Below are 11,150 nucleotides of genomic sequence, written 5' to 3' on the forward strand. Positions count from 1 at the left end.
GGCCGGTGAGTGCGCGCGGCGCCGGGAAGGGGACCTTGGAGCCGGGACCCCCGGAGACGCCCGCGAGCTGCCGGGCTGGGGCGCGGCGGGGAAGGGCTGTCCCCTGGGCTCCCCCGCGCCTCGGGGTCTCTCGCTGTCGCCACCTCTGCTAGGCACGACCTCGCGGTCTCTATCAGCCTTTCCTGGAACCTAGGGCCCCCACTGGCCGTGCCCACCTCACCCCGTCCCTGCACCTGAGCAGGAGGCAATTCTCCGGAAGTGCCTGCCTTTGCCCCTTTGCCAGCTCAATGTACATGGCTTCTGCACCATCTGCAGCGACAGCGGAGACTGTTTTACCAGCAGCGACACCCCTTTCCTTCTCGTGGTCTAAATCAGCCCTGGCTGTGCCTGCATCTCTCTGCTAACTTCTCCAGCTCCCTGAGGTGGCTTCCCGGACACTTTCAACCCCACCCTGTTCTGGCCAGAGGCCGCCTTAGTGCTACATCTTTGTGTTCGCGTGTATATATACATGAATCATGATGTACACATATATATCATGAGTATATAGATATGTGCTATGTATGTATCACTTTGAATATATCACTTTAAATGCATCTATTTAAAACCGACAAGGATGATGCTTTCTCTGGAGAACAGGCCAGTTATACCGGTTTGGGTTCCATAGGCCCCTCTGCAAAGGAAGTGGGTGCTAAGGTAAGGGTCTTCCAGCTCTAAAGTTTGCACCTGGTGGCTTCCTATCTAGTAATCCCTTTCTCACCTGGAGAGTAAGGCGAATCTCTCCCATGGGAGGAGTCTTCAAATAGCACATGGAAAAATGAAATGGAAAGATGGGGGGGGGGCTTTTTTTATAAGCCTCTTTATAAAAGGAAGTAGCAAGTATTCTGGATTCAGACAGATCCTGTCTGTATTTCTACTTTGACAGCTGGTCAAAAAAAATCACTTTATCTGACTGACGAAACCTCACGCGGTGTAGAGTCTGGTCCAGGTGTGCTGGGACTAACTAGGAGTGGACTTCAGTGGTAGTGGGTTGGTGACCAGTCACCCAGTCAGCAGTTTGAAACCACTTTCGCTCTGTAGGAGAAATATGAGGCTTTCTGTTCCAGTAAAGATTTACAGTCTTGGAAACCCACAGAGGCCCTTCTACCCTGTCCTAAAGGGTCTCTATGAGCCCGTCGGAATGGATTCCGTAACAGTAAGCTTGGTTTTGGAAAACCCGGAAGATTTTAAAAACAAGCAGCAAGTTTCTGCTACCTATGAAGGACGCTTTCCAATACTTCCTGACTCCGGGAAGATTGTCTTCTTTAGCCTTCTGAATGATGTGGTATCACTCTGAAGTGGAGATTTTTAAAAGCACTAGTGGGGATTCTAGGGGTTACGGTGAGTCAGAATCAACTGGATGGCAGTCGCTTAAAGGTTGGCGGTTCAAACCATCCTCGTTCTGCCACAGAAAAACCCAGTGACCTGCTTATGCAGAGCTACAAGCCAGTGCTACTCCATCACTCGGGGTAACTGCAAGTCAAAACGGTCTCCGTGCACCTAACAGCAGTAATGATCCAGGCTCTTGCAGTGACACAATTGGGCAACATTTTCTCAGGGCTGAGAGTTTGCTTTTTCTCCTTGGAAAACCTTACTAGCTATAAAAATGTTATTTCTGACAGTTTAGGGCTTAGTCCAGTGTAAACTGAGAGAAACACTCACTCTAAAGGCCCAAGTCACTGTCATCCGGTCCATGCTGACTCCTGGTGACCCTGTAGGACAGGGTAGAACTGTCCCTGCAGCTCTCAGAGACTCACTCTTCACCGGGGTAGAAAGCCTCTTCTTTCTCCCTCGGGGGTTTTGAGCTGCTGTGGTTAGCAGCCACCAAGGTTAGCATCCTCGTAGTATGCACTGGGAGAGAGAAGCTTTTTTGACACTCCAATCGCTCCTCTGCTTCTAGCCAGGGCCTGCCTCTTGCTAGTTAACTGTAGCTGTCCTTCGGTGCCCTGAAGTGGGTTGCTTTCCATCTGTGGACGTGCAGGCCCAGGACTGGAGTAGAAGAGCAAAGTCGAACTAATTTGCATGAGAAAGAAACTTGGGGTGAAGAATCCCAAGGTAAGGTTGCTATGGCTGATACCTTAAGTGCATTGCTGGAAAGCACTCTGGTCTATTAAGTAACACCTGAAGCCCCAATTCTGTTACGTAGCATTTCTTTTTCTCTCTCTCTCTCTAACTACTCCGAAACTATACAGAGTTACACGTTCCTCATTAATTTATGAGCGATACCAAAAGAATTGACCCAATCCAGCACGTCTTGGAGTGCTGTCCGAGGACCAGGCTCTTCTCAGAGAACTGCGAGAATGAATGAGAGAAGAGGGGTTTTCCAAGTCAAGCCAACAGTGTTGTTGCTGTGTTCATGCCGGCTTGCCCTGCCGAGGGGATAGCAAAATCAGCAGAGTTTTCATCTGATTCTAAAAACCATGTGTTTCTCCTGGCCTCCCAACCATTTTTATCAGCTATTTTGGTTTGGTTTTTTCATTTGTTTGTTTGTTTGTATCCCAACCATTTCATCAACTACTTTGGGTTTTCCACATTAGAGAAATTCCAAAGTAAATGGTTTTCTAAGAACTACTGTGTCTGAGCTCAGAAGATACGACGCCCGTTTCCCCTGCTGTGTGCATCGTTGTTGATAATGAACCGGAATAGCAACAAAACGAGGAAGACATGGATTGTCCTTTCCTCTGGTGTCAAGCCAGTAAAACCCTGTACAAGCGTAGACTGAGTCAGCATGGGGAAATGGACCCCATGTATATGTTTTATATGCGTGATTTCTTGTTGGGGATAGGGCCAGTGGTGGGATTCAAATTCTTTAACGAGTTTGCTGCCCTAATGACCATTTTAAGTGTTTTTTTAATGATATGTCAAAAGATAGTTGATTATTTCATACAGTTCAAACTTAACTAAGAACAGTTTTAAAGGAGGTACATTTTTAAAAAGAGTAAAGAATGTCAATTTGTGATTTCCATACTGGGCCACTGCCCAGCCCCCCACCTTAAAGAACCTTGATCACACTTGCCATTTTAACAACTGGTTTGCGGAAAATCGACAAAAAGTAGGTATCTCTTCTGCCCAGCTGGTGTGAACCAGCTGAACTTGACCAGTTCCAAGTTCATAAAATCTTGCAATTCCTTCATTTGGAGAAGAATTCCAGTGATTCTTTTGATAAAATCATCATCTTCCATCATCAGAACAAAAAAATCTTACCATAGTGAATGATGGGGGGAATGCAGAGTGGAGACCCAAAGCCCATGAGTAGGCCACTGGAGATCCCCTTGCAGACGGGTCTCGGGGAGGAGATGAGCCAATCAGGGTGCGATGTAGCAACGATGAAAAATACAACTTTCCTCTAGTTCCTAAATGTTTCCTCCCCGCTCCCACTATCATGACACGAATTCTACCTTGCAAGTCTGACTAGACCAGAGGATGTACACTGGTACAGATAGGAACTGGAAATACAGGGAATCCAGGGCGGATGATCCCTACAGGACCAGTGGTGTGAGTGGCGATACTGGGAGGGTAGAGGGAGAGTTGGTAGGAAAGAGGGAACCGATTACAAGGAACTATATGTGACCTCCTCCCTGGGGGACGGACAACCGAAAAGTCGGTGAAGGGAGACGTCAGGCAGGGCAAGATATGACAAAATACCAATTTATAAACTATCAAGGGCTCATGAGGGAGCGGGGAGCGGGGAGGGAGGGGAAAAATGAGGACCTAATGCCGGGGGCTTAAGTGGAGAGGAAATGTTTTGAGAATGATGAGGGCAACGAATGTCCAAATACGCTTTACACAATTGATGTATGTATGAATTGTGATAAGAGGTGTATGAGCCCCTAATAAAATGATTTTTTTTTAAATCATCGTTTTATCCCTCAGCTTCACCTTTGAAAGAAGTTGCATTTGGGAGAACAATCTGGGCAGAGGGAACAAGGCTTGTAAACAAACAAACAAACAAACCTGGAGAATGTTAGGGACTTTATTCCCAGAATAAACACACACACACACACATTCAAAATACTGCATCGCTTCAGACATCCCACGCCTCCAGGTTATGCGGCCTTGCGTGAGAACAGTGAGCTTGTTCAAGGTAAGCAAGGGCCTCGCTGGGGCAACTGGTACTGGTTCCAGGTGACTGACGGGAAATGCAGGGAAGCGTGGAGGTGGGGAGATCCACAAACGTGTCACGGTAAGTCGCTCTTTAACCGGATGACTTCGATTTCATGTACTTTCAAGTTTAATAAAGAGCTGGCCTTTTGAATCCATAAGCTGTCTGTGGACAAATGAGGGATGATTGGATTATTATTCACTTTTGAAGTGATCAAGATCCGCTTCTGTTTTGAACTTTAAAAAGACGTCTTATTTTTCCCTGGTTGTTTTGCTCTACTCGACAAAAGTACTTCTGAGAAGGCTTGCTGGCAGTACTGATGACCGATTCCGGACACAGCGTCTCAAATACCACCTTTCGTAGCCACACTCACTCATACACACACATGCATATTTCATTACGTAAATCTTGTTCATGCTTCACTCCCACCCTCTGTGATAGCAATGACTGTGTCTTGGGAGAAAGTGCTTGGTATTAGGAATGTAAGGGCGTTAGGACAGCATTCAGAGATATTTTGGACCTGAATTTGTTCGAAGAATCCACCAACAGCTGCTAGATTACCGCTCCTTTCCTCTTCCATGCTTAGGGCAGGGGCGTGAGGTCTCCGTCTTCAGCTCTGAGCCCACTGACCCACGGTTTGCTGACCTGCATCGGCGCTCCTGGGCCGGGAGCCTCCCCTGCCTGCCTCGCGGGCTGCGCGTTAGTTCTGGGTAAGTAGAGGGCGCCTGAGCACTAGCAGAATGGGGGAGTGTGTGCCGGATTTTACCTGGATCAAAGATTTCTGAATCACACTCCCACCACTGATTTGGAAGAAAAGAATCAGAGTGAATGTGCCGCAACTAGCACAACTGAACTGATCCCTAGATATTGGCAACGATAGTGTCATTGGTAGACATGTATTTGATGAATAAATTCATGAAAATCACGCTTTGACTGCAAGCTCTGCCACTGACTAGGTCTGTGTGATCTTAGCAAGTTGCAAATCAATTAACTTCATTGAGCCTCAATTTTTCTACAAATACAGATAAGTCGAAAAGTACTGCTATTAGTATTTCTGTTAATGCAGACACAGGTTTATTCCAAACAAAGGATGTTTGGAATAAACGTCTCTGCAATCGGTGGAGGGCTGCAGACAAGTTCTTTCAGTAATGCATGCCTTAGTCCCGCTAAAAATAAAAAAACATCACCGCCATCAAGTTGATGCTGCCCATAGCCATCCTATAAGACAGGTTAGAACTGCCCCTGTGGCTTTATGAGACTGTAACTCAACTTTCTCCCAAGGAGCAGCTAGTGGTCTGGAACTGCTGACCTTGTACTTAGAAGTACAATATGTAAGCACTATGCCACCTGGGCTGCTTTAGTCCTATTAAGCTGCCTTATGAATAAATAAATAACGCCAGTCAAAGCAGTGGCTTTGGCAGGGAATCTTCTGGGCTAGTTAAATTCCAGGCACAAAGGTCAGCTCAGAAGTTTATAGTGACTCCTTTGGGGAGATACCAAAGGGATAGACTTGATAGATTTACTTGAAGGACACAGGTAGATCATGAAGGCTTCTTGGGAAGAAGTTTTAAGAAAATTGAAGAGGGAAAAACAAAACAAAACACAGAGACGTTCCCATCCTGACAAGGCAACTGCCTTGGAGAATTCCCTTGGGAAACGTTACCATACCCACCCAGAAGTCTGATCTTGCTCTTTAGACCTCTTGTTGTTCCCCAAACCTCAAGGAAGACTCAGGAGAAACTCATTTGAGTCCCTTGGGGATGCCCCGCCTGCAGTGTGGGCATGGTGGGAATCAAGGCGCACAGAATTCTTCAGAGCCGAGAGATGGAGACACTGCCTTCAGACGTGTATACGCCTAGATGAGGGGCATTTCAAGAGACAGTCACTTCTCCTTTTGAAATTTTGGTTTAGTGGAGGTTGCTATTTTTTTTTCCTACAATGCTTTTTGGCCTACTCTCATATAAGATGTATAGTTCCATTTAAAAAATTGGTAAGTTTTCGTGTTTGTCTTCAAAAATGCTGGTGCAGAGATTCTGGACTGGTCTAAGGGAGGTCCAGAAAATCCTGATACAGAGCCAAGGTTAGGGGTCACTGAGCTAATCAGCGCATTATGAAGTCGATGATGGCAGATCCAGTTAGGTCGAAATGCAATACTTTATCATTTGATCCCCCTTTTGGCCCATTTTAAAGTTGTTTCCGCTTCTAGTATTTTCAGCTTTTTAAAATTGTTTTGTCTAGATCATAACAATGTTGTGATCATTGTTTTTATTGTTTGCTTGTTTCTTGTTTGTGTGTTGCATGATTGTGTATGAAATCCAGGACAGGGAGATCTAGAGAGACAGTAACTGGATAGGGGCCTGGGAGAAAAGGCTAGGGGGACATGGGGGGCCAACAGCTGTGAAAAGGAAAAGAGAATGTTCTGAAATGGTTGTGATGATGACTGTGCACACCTTCTTAATATGAGTGCACAATAAAATTGCATGACATGTGAAGTTTATACCAATCAACTGATATAAAGTTATACCAGTGACATGTAAAGTTTATACCAATATGTGTGTGTGTGTATATATATATACAAATATATATACAAGTCACTGAGCTAAGTTTCACTGAGAACTGATTCTGGGATTGTGTCATCACAGACTAGAATCCTTGTTCATTTCTGGTCAAACCCAACCTGGATACACTCAGTGGCATCAAAGCCTAAATCTGCCATTCTAAGGAGCTGTGCCTGTCCAGCATTTCCATTTATTCAGCTTAATTCGAGGAAGGTGTTGTGCCTTCCCAGCATTAGTTTTCCCACAATCCCTTGCAGAGTTGTCAGCACTCAGTATATTCTGAAGGACTGAACTAGGTGTAACCCTGCCCGTCCCCAGTTATCAGCTGTTCCTAAAGGCCCCCAGAGAAGATTCTATCTCCTCTCTCGGTGTCCGTGCCAGGCTTCAGTAGCCTATTGAAATTTTCTCCTCGAAGTCATCTGTGACTTGTTAGGGTGGGGGAGCAAGGTGTCAGCAAGGGATAAGGATGATCACCTTGATCCTTGCTGAAATGTGAGCATCTGTGTCCAAACAGAGATAAAAAAATGATCCTCACACCTTCTCAGGTAGTTGTGGACTATTGAGTTACCTGAACTGGGGTAGGAAAAAACGAGCACATTGTTTACTTAATCATTTGCTGGGACCTAACTTTGTTGTCATTACATTGCAAATTCTGTAGATGCTCTTACACTTTGAAAATAATTCTTAGATGTGGGCTATAACATATCAAGATGTAGTCCATACAAGTTATTTCAATGCATCCAACTCTTTTATCCCCTTAATTCTCCAGAACCCAAAGCACTGATAGGCAGAGAAAAACACCCGAATTTGTATAGTATGGCTGTCAGTCAGATGATTAAAAGAGAGAGACATGTACTGGCCCAAGATGGAAAGGCCCTAAGGAGGAAAAGGAGGTTATGCTTTACCTCCCTCTCAAAAGGAATCAGTGTAGCATTAGTATCCTAGGAAATAGTGGGCTTTGTCTCTATAACTTTACTTCTAATGGGAGGAAAACGTGTTACTAAACCTAAATGCTCATCTATGTGTTTCTGTGTAAGCATTTATCCCCACAAATCTAATTTTTATAATATTTTTATTGACATGTCATACTCATTCCAATATATCCATTCACATACAGTTCTGCTGTTCAATCCCATCAGGTGAGATTATACAATCATCAGTGCTACCAACTCCCCTCGCCCACCCTCGCTTCTAATGTTTGCGGTAGTAAAACTAGAGTTGTGCCGTCCTTGGTATTATCATTAGTTTTCATCTCTATTTCTCCCCAAAAATGAACCATTATAAAGTAACTAAAAATGATAAAAATTTCTATACTTTCAATAACAATCTCCAGAGCTAGCAGGGATTTTCTTCCTCCCTGCTTTGTCTTCAGTGCATTATTTATTCAGCACATAGATAATGAGTTCGTACTATGTCCCTACCCTTCTTGGATTCTTCCCCCCATAGCGTTTATTACCATCTCACATACTGTTTGAGGAATGCAGGTGCCATAGCGGGTTAAGCATTTGGCTGCTAAGGGCAAGGGTGGCAGTTCAAACCCACCAGCTACTCCAAGGGAGAAAGATGAGGCTTTCTTTTCCTGTAGCTTGCATTCTAAGTGAAGAGGAGGAGGGAAGTAAACAAGGAAGTACAATCTGTCGGATGTCATTGTTGGGAGCCATCAAGGTGGCTCTAATGCAACGGTACTCACTCTACTTACAGCAGAAGAAAGCACGGCTGGGTATCACCACCGTTGTGATGTTGTTTGAGCTCACTGCTGCAGCCACTGTACCAATCCATCACCTTGAGATTCTTTCTCTTCCCAGGTCACCTCAGACTTTAGCAGGCTATTGTATGCAAACTTAAAAACAAACAAGCACCAACTCCTTACCATTGAGTAGATTCCAACTCAGAGAGACCCTGTAAGACAGAGTAGAACTGCCCCTGTGAGTTTCTGAGATTGTAAATCTTTACAGGAAAAGAAAGCCTCATCTTTCTCCCATGGAGTAGCTGGTGGGTTTGAACTGCCACCCGTGCCCTTAGCAGCCAAATGCTTAACCCACTATGGCACCTGCATTCCTCAAACAGTATGTGAGATGGTAATAAACGCTATGGGGGGAAGAATCCAAGAAGACAGTGGAGTTTAAAAATAGTGTCAGAAAAGGCTTGCCCTAAGGAAGTGACATTGAATGTAGACCTGAAGGTGAGAAAAGTTATGAGACTATCTGGGAGTACAGCATTCTAGCGAGTACCAAGACCCTGACACCAGTGTGCACTTGGCGAGTTGACAGAACAGCTAGAGCAGAGGAAGGATGGAGGAAGCAGGAGGAAATGACAGCAAAGAAAAGGGGCAGGTGTTTTTTTTTAACTGGTTTATGCATTGTTTTATTAAAATTTGTTTTGGTTTTCAACATTTAAAAATTAAAAGCATATTTATAAAAATGTAATTTCAACTCCTGTAGAGGATGGAAATTATGCTATGACATAAATGAACTTAGAAATTTTATGTTGAGTGAAACCAGTTAGACACTGAAGATCAGATATTGTATGATCCTATTTATATAAAATATCTAGACTAGGCAGATGCCTTGAGACCAGTGTTTATGAATGAGGTTAATATTTGCCAGGGATGTCTCGGGGGCAAAATGAGGAGTTACTGCTTTGCGGGGGTGGGGGTGGGGTGTTACTGAATTTTGTTAAGAGTGGTGAAAACAATGTGGAAATGGTTATTGGTCAGGTTGTACAACATGGCGTGCTTAATTACCATCATTGCCTCGTGCCTGTATATAAAACTGGGGGAAATGAGAAGCATTGTGAAGTTACTTCTGACATGGTTCTGATAGAAATACTCTACTGCAATTAGGCACTAGTAGAGGTCGTACTAATGTGAGGGTTCAGAACAGATAGAAACTACGTGGTAGAGCTCAGGACGGAGGGTGCCTCAGGCAGGGCTGTGGCAGGGATTGTTGTGTGGAAGATGGGTAGAGAACAAGGGAACGTTCTTGGATAATGAAAATGTTCTCTCGATAGCCCAGTAAAACTAACTTCACTTAATGTGTAGTCCTCTCTATATCAATTGAGCCTTAATGTCAAGGAAAAATTTAAGTGGACATCTGACCTGACATTCAGCTAGAGCTAAAAACAGATGACCACTGTGGGCTTTGCATATGCTTGCCAGACTGACACAGACACGCCTGGTCCACATCAGTCATTGTCGTTGCCTACCTGACCCCCTTTCAGATGGCACAGGTTGGTGATTCCTTCAACAGACTCTTCCCAGTTTCGGTGTCAGCTGTTCTTGGAGAGCAAGTCTAAAGGGGCCTGATCTACTTAATTGGCAATATCTCTCCCTCCCAGGAGTGTGTGCCAAGCATGTCACAGAAACAAGCATGATGACTTTGAACAGTCAGGCAGCTTCCCTACATCTGCTCCCAATGCGCGGTGTGCTAAAATTTAGGGATTCTCAGCGACGTCTGGGCAGAACTCACTTTTCCACTCAAATGCCAAGGGCTTCTGCGAAGGTATTTGCAGACTTCTCCCAGATGGGCTATCGAAAGTACCTTCTACTCCTGTTGTCAGCATTGAACACTTACTTTTATTATGCTACTTTTTACTGTGGAAAACGTAGAAAATGCTGGTAAATCCAAAGAAGAAAATAAAATTAGCCTTCATTTCACCACCGAAATGTAACCTCTCTTCATTATTCTATGGTAAATGCTTTAATATCCTTGAACATACGACTGGATATCTTAGGTTAAGCACCCACCCAATTTACCAGTCGCCCTCTTTCTGTTCTGGAGCTCCCTCTAAATGGCTGTAAAATGTACTGTGCTGAATTGGCTCAACGACAATGGGTGTGGTTCTTTTGTAAAATTACACTGAGTGGGAACATTCTGAAGAGAATGGGGTAGGCAAATGTGTGGGGGCCAGCTGATGGGTGAAACGGATCGTGCAATCAGTACAGAGGCATTGTGGGATGTTGGGAGTAGGGTTGGCTGAGAAAAGGATCCCAGGAAAGCTGTGTGTGTGGAATCAAGGTGTACAGAGAACAAGTGCAGATGGAAAGTCTTTAGGGTTTAGCCAGACTTTCGGCTCCCATACAGACTGACAGACAGCCTTGGAGACCCACGGGGGCAGTTCTACTGTGTCTCACCGGGTCTCTGTGAGTCAGAATCAGTGTGATGGCCTCGCGTGTTTGAGTGAGGGGATAGCTGAGGCTTCAAATATAAGTGTTGACACTTAAGGGCAACTCCTAGCTCAGTGTAAGAAGGGGTGTGTCCTAACCTCAAAGCTAGCTCCTCTTTTCTTTTTTTAAAAAAATAATTTTAATAGGGGCTCATACAACTCATCACAATCCATACATATATCAATTGTGTAAAGCACATTTGTATATTCATTGCCCTCATCATTCTCAAAACAGTTGCTCTCCACCCAAGCCCGTGGCATCAGCTCCTCATTTTTTCCCCTCCCTCCCC

The 11,150-nt window shown here is 44.7% G+C and overlaps 1 protein-coding gene across 1 annotated transcript in view; it reads left to right on the top strand.

Annotated features, from left to right (window-relative positions):
* The first annotated feature begins 4,819 nt into the window (after positions 1-4,819).
* The window catches only part of SLC26A5 (solute carrier family 26 member 5), a 58,748-nt gene continuing 52,417 nt past the window's right edge, over positions 4,820-11,150 (top strand). Inside the window, exon 1 of the mRNA XM_004702605.3 lies at positions 4,820-4,848. The gene's annotated coding sequence lies outside the window, so the exon portion shown is untranslated. The remainder of the gene's footprint in view (positions 4,849-11,150) is intronic.

The sequence above is a fragment of the Echinops telfairi genome, unplaced genomic scaffold, assembly GCF_000313985.2.
Source record: "Echinops telfairi isolate 266 unplaced genomic scaffold, ASM31398v2 ScPeMD7_23;HRSCAF=83, whole genome shotgun sequence".
NCBI classification, from domain to species: domain Eukaryota; kingdom Metazoa; phylum Chordata; class Mammalia; order Afrosoricida; family Tenrecidae; genus Echinops; species Echinops telfairi.